The 15,399-nt window shown below is 45.1% G+C and overlaps 1 long non-coding RNA gene across 1 annotated transcript in view; it reads right to left on the bottom strand.

Annotated features, from left to right (window-relative positions):
- Positions 1-8,457: 8,457 nt before the first annotated feature.
- LOC134465489 (uncharacterized) overlaps positions 8,458-15,399 on the bottom strand; it is a 29,648-nt gene continuing 22,706 nt past the window's right edge. The window contains exon 3 of the long non-coding RNA XR_010038161.1: positions 8,458-8,592. This is a non-coding gene — a long non-coding RNA (uncharacterized LOC134465489). The remainder of the gene's footprint in view (positions 8,593-15,399) is intronic.

Here is a 15,399-nt window from a genome sequence, read left to right as displayed (position 1 = left end):
GTTTTACCCGGCTCCTAATGCTGGAAATACACAGTAGCTTCTTGTGGAGTTGATAATAGTGGGTAGGGGAAATTCCCAGACAGGTGTGTTCTTGTTGAGTTATCAAGGGGCTCTGGTATTGGTGGGTAAATTGAATGATGTCGTGGCTTCTGGCACACATTTGTTAAATCCCTTGTCTTTGACTAGCTGGGAAACATGATCCCTCTTCCTGTCTTTCTGTCTCGCACATCCTATTTTTCTCACAGGGGCTTCACATTTATTTTGCTCTGTGCTTCCTATATGGGCTGATTGATGATGACAATGCAACAACCAGATGGATGGATGTCTAACAAGGGAAATCTATCACACGGAGCTGGGAAGGGAGAAAAAGAATATTCACTACAGCTTCAAAAGATATTCTGATGTATGTTTTTTTAAGGTAGTCGGCAGAAAAATAAACATATAGACCAGTGATTCTCAAACTATGGGCCGTGGCCCTCTGGCGGGCCGCGGCGGCGTAGCAGGTGGGCCGCGAGAGGTCTGGGAAAATTATTCTCAAATTTACTCACGTCACATGGTGTTTAGATATTCACATCTTGTTTATTTAGTTATCTTGTGTCTTTCTTGTGTGCGTCCAGAAACTTGAGTACACTTCCTTATTTTGTGTTTTGATGCGGTAAGGTGTAGGCCTACTATTAGGCAGGATTTATGTGTGACCCTAAACATTGTGTCGTAGGACCGTTTGTCAGAACACCGGCCAAATCCTGCCGCTCAGAAAACAGGTACCAGACGTAGTGCGGAGCCAAGTCTCTTGGCGGAAGTACGATGGTGCGCGAGGCTTTGCGGCAGCCACTATTAGGCCTATTTCACACCAGAGCGGTAGCGAGAAAGGACAGAAACGATTTTTACTGGCAGTGGCGAAAATACATGGAAACAGATCTGTCTTTCCACACCAACCCGCGGTAGTCGGGCAGTAGCGGCGCTGGAGACGGCTCTGCTCCGTACTGCATTTGGAAAATAGAACTTGAGCGGATTTTGAACAGCAGCAGCCGGCGGTGTCCCGTTGAAATGAATGACAAAGTAGCAAACTAGCATTGGGCATTGGGGGGGGGGGATTTTGAACAGGACTGGCTGCGCATGCCAACGCTGTCTGTGAGAAAGGCAGAGTACACACACTGCCCGATACTAGGCAGAAAGAAAGGCGTCTTCTCGCTGTCGTTCCGCCGTGCTCTAGTGTGAATCTGGCCATAAACTGCTGTGGAAACCACCGTTATCCACTAAAATAACGGCAAACTGTTGAACACTGAAACACAACTCTCACCCTTACAATAGCGTACAATAATAATGAATAAAGCTGAGCTCCAAATCCAGTGACAGTCTTCTTCAGTATCAAAATCAGTATCACCAGTAGCTTCTGAAGTTTTTGGACTTCCATGCACCTCCACAGGACATATGAACAGGCCCATCGCCAGGGGGAGATAAAGGGGTATGTTGTCCTGGGCCCAGGGACAAAGGGGACCCAGAATTGGGTCCCATTTACATTGTATATTATTGGGTAGGGGGCCCTTTCAGATGACTTTGTTCCGGGCCCAGCAAAAGCTGTCAGCGGCCCTGCATATGAACCATGGGGTCTTGAGTACTAGGCTTAGCAAAGCACCGCATAAGAATTAGGCCCTGCCTGATTGAAGCATTTTGATTTGTGGGTGCTAGCCTGAGGCCAGGCCTCCAGCTGCTGCTTTATGGAAATGCAACCCATGCTTGATGCTTGTGGTGTCCTCTCTCTCTATTTCTCTCTCTCTTCGTCTCTCTTTCTCTCTCTCTCTCCCTCTCTCTCTATTTCTCTCTCTCTCTTCGTCTCTCTCTCCATCTCTCTCTCTCTCTCTCCCTCTCTCTTCACTCTCTCACTCTCTCTCTCTCTCTCTCTCTCCTCTCCTCTCTCTCTATTTCTCTCTCTCTCTCTCTCTCTCTCTCTCCATCTCTCTCTCTCTCTCTCTCTCTCTCTCTCTCTCTCTCTCTCTCTCTCTCTCTCTCTCCCTCTTTCTCTCTCTATATGTCTGTCTCTTTGAGGCACTGGACCATCCACAAAGGGAAATGCTCAGATCTAATTAATGCTGTCTTGCTTGGAAACAATCACTGAATGCCATTGATCCTACGGCCAGGGCATCTTAAGTGATCTCTTCCATTGTGACTTGAGATGCAAGAAATGGGTAAATAAGAAAATGAATAACAATTAAAGACAAACGTGTGTGTGTGTGTGTGTGTGTGTGTGTGTGTGTGTGTGTGTGTGTGTGTGTGTGTGTGTGGCACGTGCGTACGTATGTGCACATGTGCACGTGTGTGAGTATGTGTACATGCGCTGTGCGTATGTGCGCGTGGGTGGATGTGTGGGCGCAAGTGTATATTGAGAGTGGGAGAGAGCAATAAAAAAGCCTCCTTGTCAGCTTGTTTGATCGTGTTAGAAGAGCCTTCAGTGAGTGTGTGTGTATGTGTGGTGTGGTGTTTGTTTGTGTGTGTGTGTGTGTGTGTGTGTGTGTGTGTGTGTGTGTGTGTGTGTGTGTGTGTGTGTGTGTGTGTGTGTGTGTGTGTGTGTGTGTGTGTGTGTGTGTGTGTGTGTGTGTGTGTGTGTGTGTGTGTGTGTGTGTGTGTGTGTTGTATTGTATTGTGTGTTTATGTGTATTCTGTTTGTGCGTACGAGGGCTTCACTGGAGGGTGGTTGGTTGAGTGGGGAAGAGAGCAGGTACACATAACTGGAGAAAGGGATTAAGCCCTCCACCCCCACCTCCTCCACCTCCACCACCTCCACACCCACCTTCTCCACCTCCACCTCCAGCTCCTCCTCCTCCACCCCCACCTTCTCCACCTCCAGCTCCAGCTCCTCCTCCTCCATCTCCACCTGCTCCACCTCCTTCACCTCCACCTCCTCCTCCACCAGCTCCAGCTCCTCCTCCTCCTCCCAGAAATCCTCCTCCTCCACCTCCAGCTCCTCCTCAACATCCACCTGCTCCTCCACCTCCTCCTCCTCCTCCTCCTCCTCCTCCTCCTCCACCTCCAGCTCCAGCTCCTCCTCCTCCATCTCCACCTGCTCCTCCTCCTTCACCTCCACCTCCTCCTCCACCACCACTACTGTGCCCCAGGGACTCCCATCTCCTCCCCCCCCCTCCTCCTCCTCCTCCTCCTCTTCCACCACCAACCACCATGACCACCACCTCTACCTCCACCTCCTCCTCCACCACCTCCACCACCACCACCACCACCTCTACTGTGCCCCAGGGACTCCCCCCTGAAGCCATTAATGACCCTCATTTCCTGCCCAGCCTAGTGACACTGTATATTACAGCCTCTTATTAGCCAACCACTCCCACCTACCACAGCTATAAGTGGACCTTAGGATGCACCCTGAAAGGGTCCGGGCGGCTCTGAGGCGCAGCAAAAGGGTCCCCTTGGAAGAGAAAGCACTACACACACAGCACAGGGTCGCTCACTCGCTCGTTCTCTCTAAAAAGCTTTCGGGGCCTGAAACTTTCCCGTAAAAATTTAATGGGCAGGCCAGCAGCACTCACGCACCAGTGTGTGGTCTCTTGATGGGCCGGTGATCAGTGTTGCCAGATGTGTCTGACCAAATCCCGCCCAAAATGCTCTCAAAAACCGCCAAAATGCGCTAAATTCCACCCAAATTCAACAAATTACATTGACTTCTATGGGCCCAAAACGGCTGAAAAAAAACGCCAAATGGCCAATTTTTCCCGTTTTTACCCGCAGACGCTTGTCCCAAGTAGCCCAATTGGGCGGGCACCCGCCCAATCTGGCAACACTGCCGGTGATGGTGTTATTATTTTCTTCCCAGCAACCCGATGTACCGTAGGTCTGGCAGAGAGTGTCAGTCAACAGCTTGTGTTGTGAGCAAGCCTGTTGGAGCTGAGGTGTTGCTGAGGAGCCGGCTAACAATGGCGGCTTTCAACTTGTTTCTCCTCACCTCTTGCATTGTTCCTTATAAACAGAGAGAGTGATAGAGAGAGAAAGAGACAGGGAGAGAGAAAGCTTGTATGTGTGTGTGTGTGTGTGTGTGTGTGTGTGAGAGAGAGAGAGAGAGAGAGAGAGAGAGAGAGTGTGTGTGTGTGTGTGTGTGTGTGTGTGTGTGTGTGTGTGTGTGTGTGTGTGTGTGTGTGTGTGTGTGTGTGTGTGTGTGTGTGTGTGTGTGTGTGTGTGTGTGTGTGTGTGTGTTTGCATGTACTGTATCCGTAGTATGTGTTCATGGTTGCCATATGTGTAAGCATGTGTATAATCACATACATGTTTCCAGGTCCACTATACAGCATGTTACTCTTGTCCTCACCAGATCGTGCTGCATGATTAATTAAATACCCGAATAACTATGCTGATAACGAGCTATTAAAACTGCACTTGGAAGCACCCCGCTGACCGCCCCCTGCTCGCTCCCGCACCTGACTCCCTCCGAAAGCGCTGCTTAAACGAGATTAACTTCGGAAGGTACTAAGCTTTAGCCCTGCTGGAGACCATTCACTGCGGCCCCTGGCGTAGAGTGGAGCCTCCGAGCAGCCGTTAGAAGACAGAGTCTGGCCCTGTAAATCCCCTTTCTGGAGAGCTGCTGCTGCTACTGCTGCTGCTGCATTGTGAGCAGATGCAAAGCACAGGCGTGCTGGAGAAAAGGCCGCTTCACTGGTTTGGGAAGGGAAAAGAGAAGCCAAAACAGGCCAGCAAGAGAAAGGAAAAGAGAATGTTTTCTGTGCTTCATTCACTTTTGAAAGTCAGTGTTGTGTGCTTTAGCATTTCCCATTACACACACACGCACGCACGCACGCACGCACGCACGCACGCACGCACGCACGCACGCACGCACGCACGCACGCACGCATCCATCAAAGTCATGTAATGTGCTTTCATAGTAGTTTGAAAATGGCAATTGAAAGGCATTACTTACAACAAAAGTACAAGTAAAACAATTATTCAGAACTGTGTTTCTGACTTTAAATTATGTTGTCATTCTCATTATATACTCTGTAAATAATATATGAGGTTATTGATTAACAATAAAACTTGGCATTTAGTTTATGTTTTAGTAACGATTTTGGTTGTTGCTGGTGGTGTTATTGCATCCTTCACAAACAGCAATTACTGCCCTGGCACTGAGATATTCAATATACGACTTGGCAGATATATTTAAAAAGATTGAAGAAGGAGGACATTATACAAATGGTCATTTAGCATTTATTTTATACTGGTCTTGGTGAGTTGTGAGTGTGCCCCTACTTTGCCACTTTTGTTTTGTTTTTGTTTTAACTCTAAAATGCTGTGTGAAACTTAAATTTCAAGGACTGTCAACTTTCATTTTAGGACTGAGTAGTGGAAGCAATATGGCTCCAGTTGGGGATTCTCTGTGGGTTTGTCATTATGTCATATCTGAGTGAAGGGGTTAAAAGGAAGTTCAAGTTCAGCGGGAGGAGGGGGTGTGTTTTGGCTGCAGGTCAAAGGCAGTCTTTAGTCAGCATACAATAACCAAACATCCATCTTCTCATAAAAAGGGCAAACATTTGTTGTTTTAAAAAAAAACCCATCAATATAAGGTTTTCTTTCATTTACAACATCCTCGCACAAACCCAGCAAAAAAACCTGAAATGAAATTCTCAACCATATGTATTCAGCTCCACGGTAAAGCTTCAACCGTTTTATAATACCCATTAGAGCATCCTAATGTCACTCAGGGCCTGTATTGTGAGCCCACAATTCAGTGCTTCAGAAGGAATACAAAAAAAAAACAGAAAATAAGCATAGGCGGGGGAAGGGAGGAAAAATCGATACATAAAACATTAAAAGCCTTCTCCAGTTTGGACCGAAAACACCCATAAATAGGCTTTAGAGGCTGGCTACTCATGTTAAGGGGCGCTCAATGATATTTCTCTCTCTGAGTGAAAGTTAGAGACTCTTTCCGCTCCACTCCTCCGCACCGCACCGCACACACACACACACACACACACACAGAAATGCATATGCACACACACGCATGCACACGCTCGCACACACACACACACACACACACACGCACACGCACAGCACACACGCACACGCACAGCACACACACACACACACACACACACACACACACACACACACACACACACACACACACACACACACACACACACACACACTCACAGACACACACACAGACACAGACACACACACCTCCGCACCCCACCAGCCAGCCCAGGCAGGCACCTAACACCCCCTCCCGCTGCCCACCAGCCCAGCCCAGGCACCTACCACCCCCTCCCGCTGCCCTTACCCAAAGCCCTGTGGACGGAGTCTCTGACGGCGAGATTGATTTCCAGTAAGCCTGGAACGCATTTCGGTGTGCTCATCAACATTTATTGCTCTCTAATCTCTGGGGTGGAGGGCCTGCCTGTCAAGCAATGCCTATCATACAGGCAGTTGCTGCCAGGCTGATTTTTCACCCTACGGCTGATGAGTCTTAAAAAACAAAATCACTGATTAAACACTGATTATGGAAAAAAAGGTTGGTCTTAGTTGCACTTTTAGTGATATGCGTAGTATATGGGAAATGTTATTTCTACCATTTTGGAACTATGTGCTGTATTTGTCAGTCCCAGTTTTATAGTTTTGTGCAAAAGTGTTGGGCAAGTGTTTGACTGTGTGGATTCAACATGCATGAGGAGAGGAGGACCAGCCAGTCTTGTCTTGAGTGGCAGTTGTTGCGCCGGTGCCTGCCGCCACGCATCTCAGTATGTGCAATGGCGCATGTGGCAAATCCGGGAGCTGACCCAGGTGACACTGAACCAATCCCATTGTCAGGCCACCTTCCAGCAACCCCACCTACCCTGCCCTACCCTACCTTTGCGCAACCCCAGCCCACTCCACCCCGTGGCGTGCATGGATTTGTCAAGCCTGGCAAAGCAGCCCCCTGGGGCCTCCGGTGCCATTCGCCAAGGCTCAGCCACGCACAATTAACACATGGGTCAAAGTTTTAATTCAGTCTCAGCCATCGTTACCATTCAGCCGCTCGTCCGGGGAGCAAGACCCGGAATAATGAGATTCTCTACACCTGATGGCCAGTCAGCTGGAAACACCTCACATCACCTCACATACACCCCCCACCCCCAAGCTCCAATCACTCACTCACTCACTCTCTTTTGCACTCTCTCTCTCTCCGTCTCTCTCGCTCTCAAGGATGCGTAGCATCTTGATTAGAGTGCTTGAGGTGTAGAAGACCAGTCTGGTTTCATAATGCTTGTTTGTGTGTGTGTGTGTTTGTTTCAGATTTATTCTTAATTTGATTTTTTTTACTTTTACATTCAGTTCAGGTAGGCCTAGATATTGAAGAGGCTTACTCGTATCCAGTCCACCTTTAGCAATATTTTAATTTTAGAGCAGGACACATCGTAAATCAATTACATTTCAAAACAGCCTTATTAAAAACAGCCCAATAATTTATGAAACCAAATACATTGGTGTATTTGGTCGGAAAAGTGTTATTTGGGCAGGCCACGGAGGCTCTGGGCAGCGGCAAACAGCTCAATAAAGGCTCGGAGGATGACAGCACCTCAACTGCCTGGTCTGGATGATGGCCATTCGTCATCCTGACTGGGGCGAGATGAAAGCACCCCTCCCTGCCCCCGAGACACTGACACGTCAGACCTACCTCACCCCTGTTTGTGCTGGCCAGATCACTTTCTCTCTCTCTCTCTCTCTCTCTCTCTCTCTCTCTCTCTCTCTCTCTCTCTCTCTCTCTCTCTCTCTCTCTGTCTCTCCTCTCTCATTCTTGTGTCTCTCATCTCTCTGTCTCTATCTCTCTGTTGGCCTCTCTCTCTCTCTCTCCTCCGTCTCTCTCCCTCTCAATCGTTCCCTTTATACATATCTAGCTCTCTCCCTCACTTTCTCTTGGACACACTCACACACCCACGCTTGTCAGTGTCACTGCAGCAAGACCAATGTGAACTGTCAGTGTAATATCAGTGGTCCGAGCGCCACGGCTCTCTCTCTCTCTCTCTCTCTCTCTCTCTCTCTCTCTCTCTCTCTCTCTCTCTCTCTCTCTCTCTCTCTCTCTCTCTACCATATCCATCCTGAAGAGGTTACAGAAATGGGCAGATCACCATGTGTCAATCATGCAAAATGCATTTTACATACAGACAGCGGAATTCATAACACCTAAATGTATGCTGTGCGGCTAGTGCAGAGTCAAGACCTGATGCATCAACTAACATGGGCATGGTTTTATTGCCATGCTACCAGCATACAAATGAAGGCACAGAGGGGAAGACCTATCTCCAGAAGACCCCACAAGAATTATAAAACCCTGTCTGTCACATATAGTTTCAGTGAAGAGCTGGAATGAACACAGTTGCTGGACCTCAAAGGACATTACATTTGCGAATTTCATCAAATGTTTTTATTTTGTTTTTTTCCTTCCTTTCCTTTTTCCTTTGTTTTTTTTCCGTGCTGCACCTGCGTGTAAGGCAATTAATTACAAAGGGTTGCTCACCATCCACATGAAGGGCTTGATGAAAGTGGTTGGTCCGTTTGCTTGCACGTCCTCCATGTAGCCACCAACACATCTTGTCCAATCATGCATCTATCCAGCTGTAAAGCAGATTGAATGAGGCCTTTTACATCACTGTGCATGTGGCAGTTTATATTGGCAGGGTGATATGTGATTACAAGTGATCGCAATGAACAAAATCATCAAAATATCACTACTTCCCTTAGCAGTGGTGCTTACAAGTGTTATATTATCCCTTCATGAACCATAAATGGCCAGTTCTATATCACTCTGCATGATCTTCAGACTTAATTGCCATTGGGTTTTACAAAAGAACAGAACAAGAAAAACATTATGTGTGTAGCTAAAATACAGTGTGTTTCTTTTAAGATGAGTCAGAGACAGAGAGCATGGTGTCCAATTCTACGTTTTATTTGTCTGATAGATCAAATAAATGATCTAATGATCTAATAATTGATCAAATCAATATTTACGTGACTAAATCATTAGCAGAGCTCTACAATTCTGATCTGACCCTAAACAAACCAAAACAAGAACTACTCTTCCACAAAACAGGATGTTAGACTGACACAGTTCACAATTAATCAGATGACATAATCCTGGTAATAAACCAGACATTCCATCTCGTCCTTTTTCCACTGAAACAGAGTGATGCACACACATACAAAGCTACTCAAGAACACAGAAGCATCGTGACGTGCACACTCACACATTCCAACATTCTTTAATCTTATTGAACTTCACATAATGACAATAAAGTCTGTATTCATGCACACGGACAAACACCATACACCCTGCTATCCCATCGACATGGACATGTCCTCCCTGACACTGCTCCTAAGTTCAAGTTTATAGGATAAGGTTTACAATAACAAGACACTGGTAGCTCCTCTCTAAAAAAGGAACTCCTTCCCAAAGATCACCTGTAGGGACACTGTGCAGGAAATGGTCAAAAAAGGTACTGCAACTGGGCTGCCTATTGCCAAATTTGATCTTAACATGAAAGTTTACGAAGTAATAAACAAATATTTTCTACTATGGTCCAAGTACAGTCATTTTTGCAGCTTAAAATGGCTATTTCTGGAAATTCAAAATGGCGGACCATGGAGAAGATCCCCCTTTTCATGTATGAAAAGTGCAATTTTTCCAGTCATAATGAATACTGAATACTGAATACTGAATTTGATGGTGGTGGTTAGTATTCATGAAAAAGGTAACATTAGTGAATGGGTAGCATGAATTCTGGAAATAAACAACTAAAAAACTCACACAGTGTCCCTTTAAACATATTAAACTATGATTCAAAAACAGTGTTTCCTTCAGCGAGACGGAATAGTTACAGATCTCATGAATTTAAATTTTACCAAAATAAAAAGAAACATTGGCCTTTGCCTCAGTCAGGCCACGATGCCTACCATTCTGATACAGTTTTAGGATATGATATAATCTTCATGTCACTTTATTCAGTACAGTGAGTGTCATGTGATATATAGCTACAGTAGTTATGTAGTGACACAAACAAATAACCTCAGCTACTGTTGAAGTTTACCGTCTTGGTCTCTACACTTCTTGCATGTTCAAAATCCGAGTCAAAGGAATCAAAAACTCCAAAAGCCAAATTAATCTATTTATTTTCTAAAATTACCAAATAACAAAATGACCACCACTGGTAATATCCAGAATACCAGCAATGGCCCATACACAGTAAACCCCACAGCTTTCCAGAACTGCAGAGTCTACTACATAAAAATGACAAAAATTGACAGGAACAGCGAAAGCATACGAAGCGCTCCGGAGATCCTAACTTTTTTCTCTCCTTGACCAATAACAAGTATTGAGTTCGGGTGGAACAAAATTAGGAACTCCTGAACTGGCCCTTTCTGTTGGTATTTATGGTTTGTGAGTGTATGGGTGTGGTTATGTGTAAGTAATTACGTGATTTGTTAGTTAACCAAGAATGTGCCTAGTCTGTGTCGATTGTAATCTGTTGTCTTCATTTCCAGGTGGGTCTTGATTTGATCACTCTAGGTCTTCATGACCTCATCTGTGGACTTCCTGAGTTCTGTAACTTGATTAAACAATACACATACAACAGCACATTCTTTTGACATATTTGTGAGTCCTTGGTTCTGAAAAAGATAGAAATCTAATGTTAGTCGTTCCCATTGTCACCTACTCCTGGCTTCCTAAAAAATATTAATTCAAATAGTTTTAATTTCTGAGTGACATCACTGTAACCTGTGTCCTAGAAGGAATGATACTTCAAAGGGTTAGTATGCACATTGCTGTTCTTCCAGGGTATTCTATGGACTTCAGACTCCTTCAAAAGCAATCAGTTAATCAAACATCACATGACTGGGTTTCAGCTTGTCTCACAATACTGTTTTGATGACATCTGTAGACTCTCCTAAAAGAATGGGGCACTTACTCAACATCCGCATCCCATGATTGTCACATGGGGTCATTGGGCCTACTCAATGGTTTGAGTGCCCACCAACAAGACACATTTATTTTAATGTTTTTAATCATAACCAAATATTGTAGAATTTCCTGCAAACACAAATGAATACCTGAACAACTTGCTGTAAGACAATGCATTATGTTTCAGGACCTCAGAATCTAGCCTATTTTCCAACAGTCCCTTTCGTGAGGTCATAATTAATATGACCTCATCAAATTTGTTAGACCTCAGTGTTAAACTCTGTAACCAACATGACCACATAGCTTTCCTTGGTCAACTTCTCTTGTCCATTTCTGGAACCTAAGTTGCTTGCCTCAGAAACCTAGTGCAAAGAGAATACCACATCATCTGCTCATCACCCAATTTGTCATTGCACCAAGACATTATATTAATGTGGAAACCACAGTGAGTTCCATTGCCGAAGGCTGTGGAAAAATGTAAAGGGTTAGAAATACAAACAAATGAAAACAAATATGTAAAAGACAAATTAAATAATTCATAATAACAATAATAATTATAAAAATCCTCCACTGCTTATCCTCCTGCTATAACAAAACCTAAAATTGAAATTTCTCCATTCAATACCACCAATTTCCGCAACATTGGGACCCCCTTTTCCACTACCAGTTCCTTGAGGTGTTATACGGCAGTTTCTTATTGTGAGGCTACGTTGAATGGTGGCGTCTCCTGTAGGATCCCGTTTCATTATAAAGCATCATCAAATACCACAATGTAAAAGGAAACATGTTAATGTTAGTAGGGTTAGTATTAGTGGTGTTAGTGATAGTAGTGCCCCGCATGCATTTAAGCTGCAGGTTTATGCCTTTCCCCATTCTTTGCGCTTCCGCCAGCTTGTTTCAATGTAACCCTGTGCGCCTTTCCCTCAAGGTGAATAGGCCTATTGTGTGTAATTCGCTCAACTCGGTTCGGTCTACTGCTCTCAATAGCTTTTGGAAGGAGCCAATTTCAATTCCTCGTCTCCTGTCTCGTTGGTTCCTCTTCCATCTGCAACCTGTGTGGAGAAATCTGACATCAAAGTAATTAGTTTATCGTAATATGGTTTACATTGCAACGTGCGAAATCTTCATGTTCGAACCTAGCGTTGGTCCAGGGCTTACTGTTTGCCTAGTTTCTTACTGACCTCAGCACCATGAGTCAGAGTGTTGACCCAGCTCATAATTGTATGTAGCCTATACCAACCTTACCAATTTGCTCTTTGGCGTTTGGTCCAAATCCTTATGGGTATGCATTCCACAATCCACCAATATGTCCAAGTTCATTGCAACAGTGTTTTTTTCTTTTTCTTTCAAACCACAGACCTTCTGCCAAAGTTATTTTACCAGCCCGGAGACAACGGTCTCCCATTCATGTCCTCTACCAACCATCAGTTTTTTGGCCGTAGGCCTACGGCTCCCAACCAGTCCATCAGTTATTTCCAAATGGCCACTCGCATCAACGTCTTTTCCGAAGACGCCCTTTCGTGCTCTCTCCAAATCCTTTCCATATTGCACGTTCGCTGTGGAAAAAAAATCCTTGATTTCCGATGTCCTTGTGAGAAGCTTGCACTGCTGCCAAACGTTCTTTACCTTTTCCATAGTGAACCCCTGTAAAACCATGGCCTTGTTTCCTCATTGCCGCATAAACCGCTTCCAATCTTTACCAACCTCCAACACTCAACAATGTGTTTTCCAACACCCTTTGTTATCTGTCGTTATTTCCTTAATGTAGGCTATGTATGTGATGTGTGGTGTACTGCAGTCTTTTCTCAAATCTCGTCTGTCTTAAGTCGAGTCCAGTGTCACGGTCGCACATGTAGGCCTAGGCCTAATATGCCTATCTCCCCCTTTCTTCTGAAATAACACGCCGTGTTGTTTCAGAAGAACCCACAACAATTGTGTAACCAGGTACACCGCGCAGTTAATGTCTGAACGGTAATCGTAAAAAATCTTAATAATAAAAAATAAAAATAAAAACCTCAAAATATCCATAGGTCTAAGGAGTAGGCCTATTCCTGTTGTGACAAACAGAACAAACAATAAAAAAATCATCAGTCAAATCAATGTACAGAGAGTATTGGGAAGGCCATCGTGTTTTTAGCTAATTATGTTTGTTCAGTCAGTATTGTGTACTCTTATACAAACTTCCGCGTGGTGTTGGGTAGACTATGTGTAGCTTATAATGCAATGTGTATAATTCAACCCCAGCAGCCACCCCTTCTTGCCCAATGTAGATGTAGGGTAAACAGTCCCACTGATTCCCAATAACTGTCTTAAACACGCCTGTGCGTATGTTTTCATCTTAATCAATGTTACGTGGTAGGGGTCAGATAAAAGGGATATGGGTGTATAAATGGCACCCAAGGGCGTCACTTCTGGTGTGAGTTAAGCAGTAGTGTTACCAGACAATCTTGACATAGTCTTTCAATTTTTCATAGGCCAGAAGGGGTCCCCCAACCCTTCTCCTTTGTGAGCTCTAGGTCCCAAATCCCCTTTGTGTATTGTCCATGGGATAGGCTTGCTCCGGCTCCAGTGTGCGCTTGGTGTGCTTGTGCTTGTTTTTTCTCTGGTTTCAGCTTTGAAGTAGGTGCAGTGCCCTCCGTGTTGTGTAGGCATTCCACTGGCAGTCTCTCACTCAGTGCCCGGTCCCACTATAAGCAAAACACCCCCCATACATGACCCTACCTTGGGCATCGCTACTCCCTGTTCCCCGTCCTCTGAATCCCACCACGTTGTCCCTAACCCCTTAATGAAATTGGACCAACTTCAGGCTTGGATGAAGAATGTGTGACTGCTGTGTTGTAACATGAGTTGTATCAATAGTGTTTCGATTCCGTCGCTCTTTTGGACTCAGCTAATTGCAACTTAACTAGTTGTGCATGTGCTGTATCAGTGCTTAGTTTCTCTTCCTCACGTTTTGCACTATACTGTTTCATGTGGTGCTTGAGATGGCGTTCCCAGTATTCGGTGGTACTATAAGGCAAATTTGGATCATTTAACATCGTTTCTCGTACCGGCTTTGGGATTGCTTCTAGAATGGCCATTCTGAACATAGCAGTTTGCAGTTTGTCAGAGCTTGGATGGTTTCCGGCTATGTCTGTCCAAAATTCCTTACTTTTTGTCAAAAAATCTGTTAAGTTTTGTCCTTCTCGTAAAGTAAATGACAAATTTGCTATTGCTCCATCGGGCACTGGGTAGCGTTTACGCATTGCAGTGCCTATGTCAGTTGCGTATAACGCAAAAGGGCATGAATCTGGCAAAAGGCTCGTTCTTGCTTCTGTTTCCACTATCTGTAATTCCCACGTGCTTGTTTGTTTACATAACAGTGCGCGCCAATCACCAATCGTTATCTTGTGTGGCATTGTAGCTTTCGTCAATTTGGACAACCACGGTGCACCCCCTTCGGCGGGTGAAGGCATTTTTTCCAGGATCGAATTCATGTCAGTAAAACTAAAAGGCTTATATTCATCCACTCCGCTCTTTTTCACCAACGGATACATTCCAACTGTCTTGGTCGGGCCTTTACGTGCCATGGTTTCGCGCAAGTCATATCTCTGGGGGGTAGAGTGCAATGTCAATGTGCCTGTCAGAGTCGCCTCACTCGCCTGTGTCCCCTGTGTCAGTGTACCGTCCCTACGTATCTCGCGTCCGTTTTTCTGGTCATGTTGCGTCAAGTCAAGTCGCTCCCTGTCCTGTAGGCCTATTTCTCTTCTATCTGACTCTCTCCTTGAATTCTCACCCATTAGCTTTTCCAATTCAATCAGTCTCTCCTCATTTGCCTCTTGTATGCGCTTTTGCTGCCACACTAAATCTGAATTACATATGCCCACGGCTTCTGCATTTCCTACACTTTCTTCCTCCGTAATGTCTGAATGTATTGACCCATTACAACTCTGCACGAGTGTGCGCTTCAGTTCGTGAATGCTTTCATTAACAAAACTCTCCAAGTTTTTCATCCGCCTATCCACTTCAGTTGCCAGATCATCCTGTTGCGCAGGTAGGCCTACTACTTCCGCTGTGACTAAACCACTGGTGACTTGGAATTGCGGCAGCTGGTACAATGGGGGCAGTGGGGGTGGGGCAGAGGGGGGCAAGTTTACTGTAGGCCTATTCTTTCTACGCTCGTTCTTTCTTTGTGACAATTCCATCGCTGCGCATGTTAATGACATATTATGCAAATATTTGTTACGCACTTCTAGTACATGCTTCTTATTCTTCCATTGACCCTTTCCTAACAGGGATGGCTTCTTATTCATATGTAAGTCCAATTTTAGTCTAGCATTTTCGGCAGCCTTTTCTAGGTATGGCAATAAAGGACTTCTCTCATCGTTACAGGGTACCATTTCTTCCGATTTTAAATCTCGCCAAAGTTGGACACACACATTCTTCATTCCCGCTCGTTCTTTCTCCAATGCATGACTAAGCAATTC

This window comes from Engraulis encrasicolus, chromosome 16, assembly GCF_034702125.1.
Source record: "Engraulis encrasicolus isolate BLACKSEA-1 chromosome 16, IST_EnEncr_1.0, whole genome shotgun sequence".
NCBI classification, from domain to species: domain Eukaryota; kingdom Metazoa; phylum Chordata; class Actinopteri; order Clupeiformes; family Engraulidae; genus Engraulis; species Engraulis encrasicolus.
Note: the sequence above shows the minus strand (reverse complement) of the source record. Positions and strands in the feature narration are given on the sequence as shown.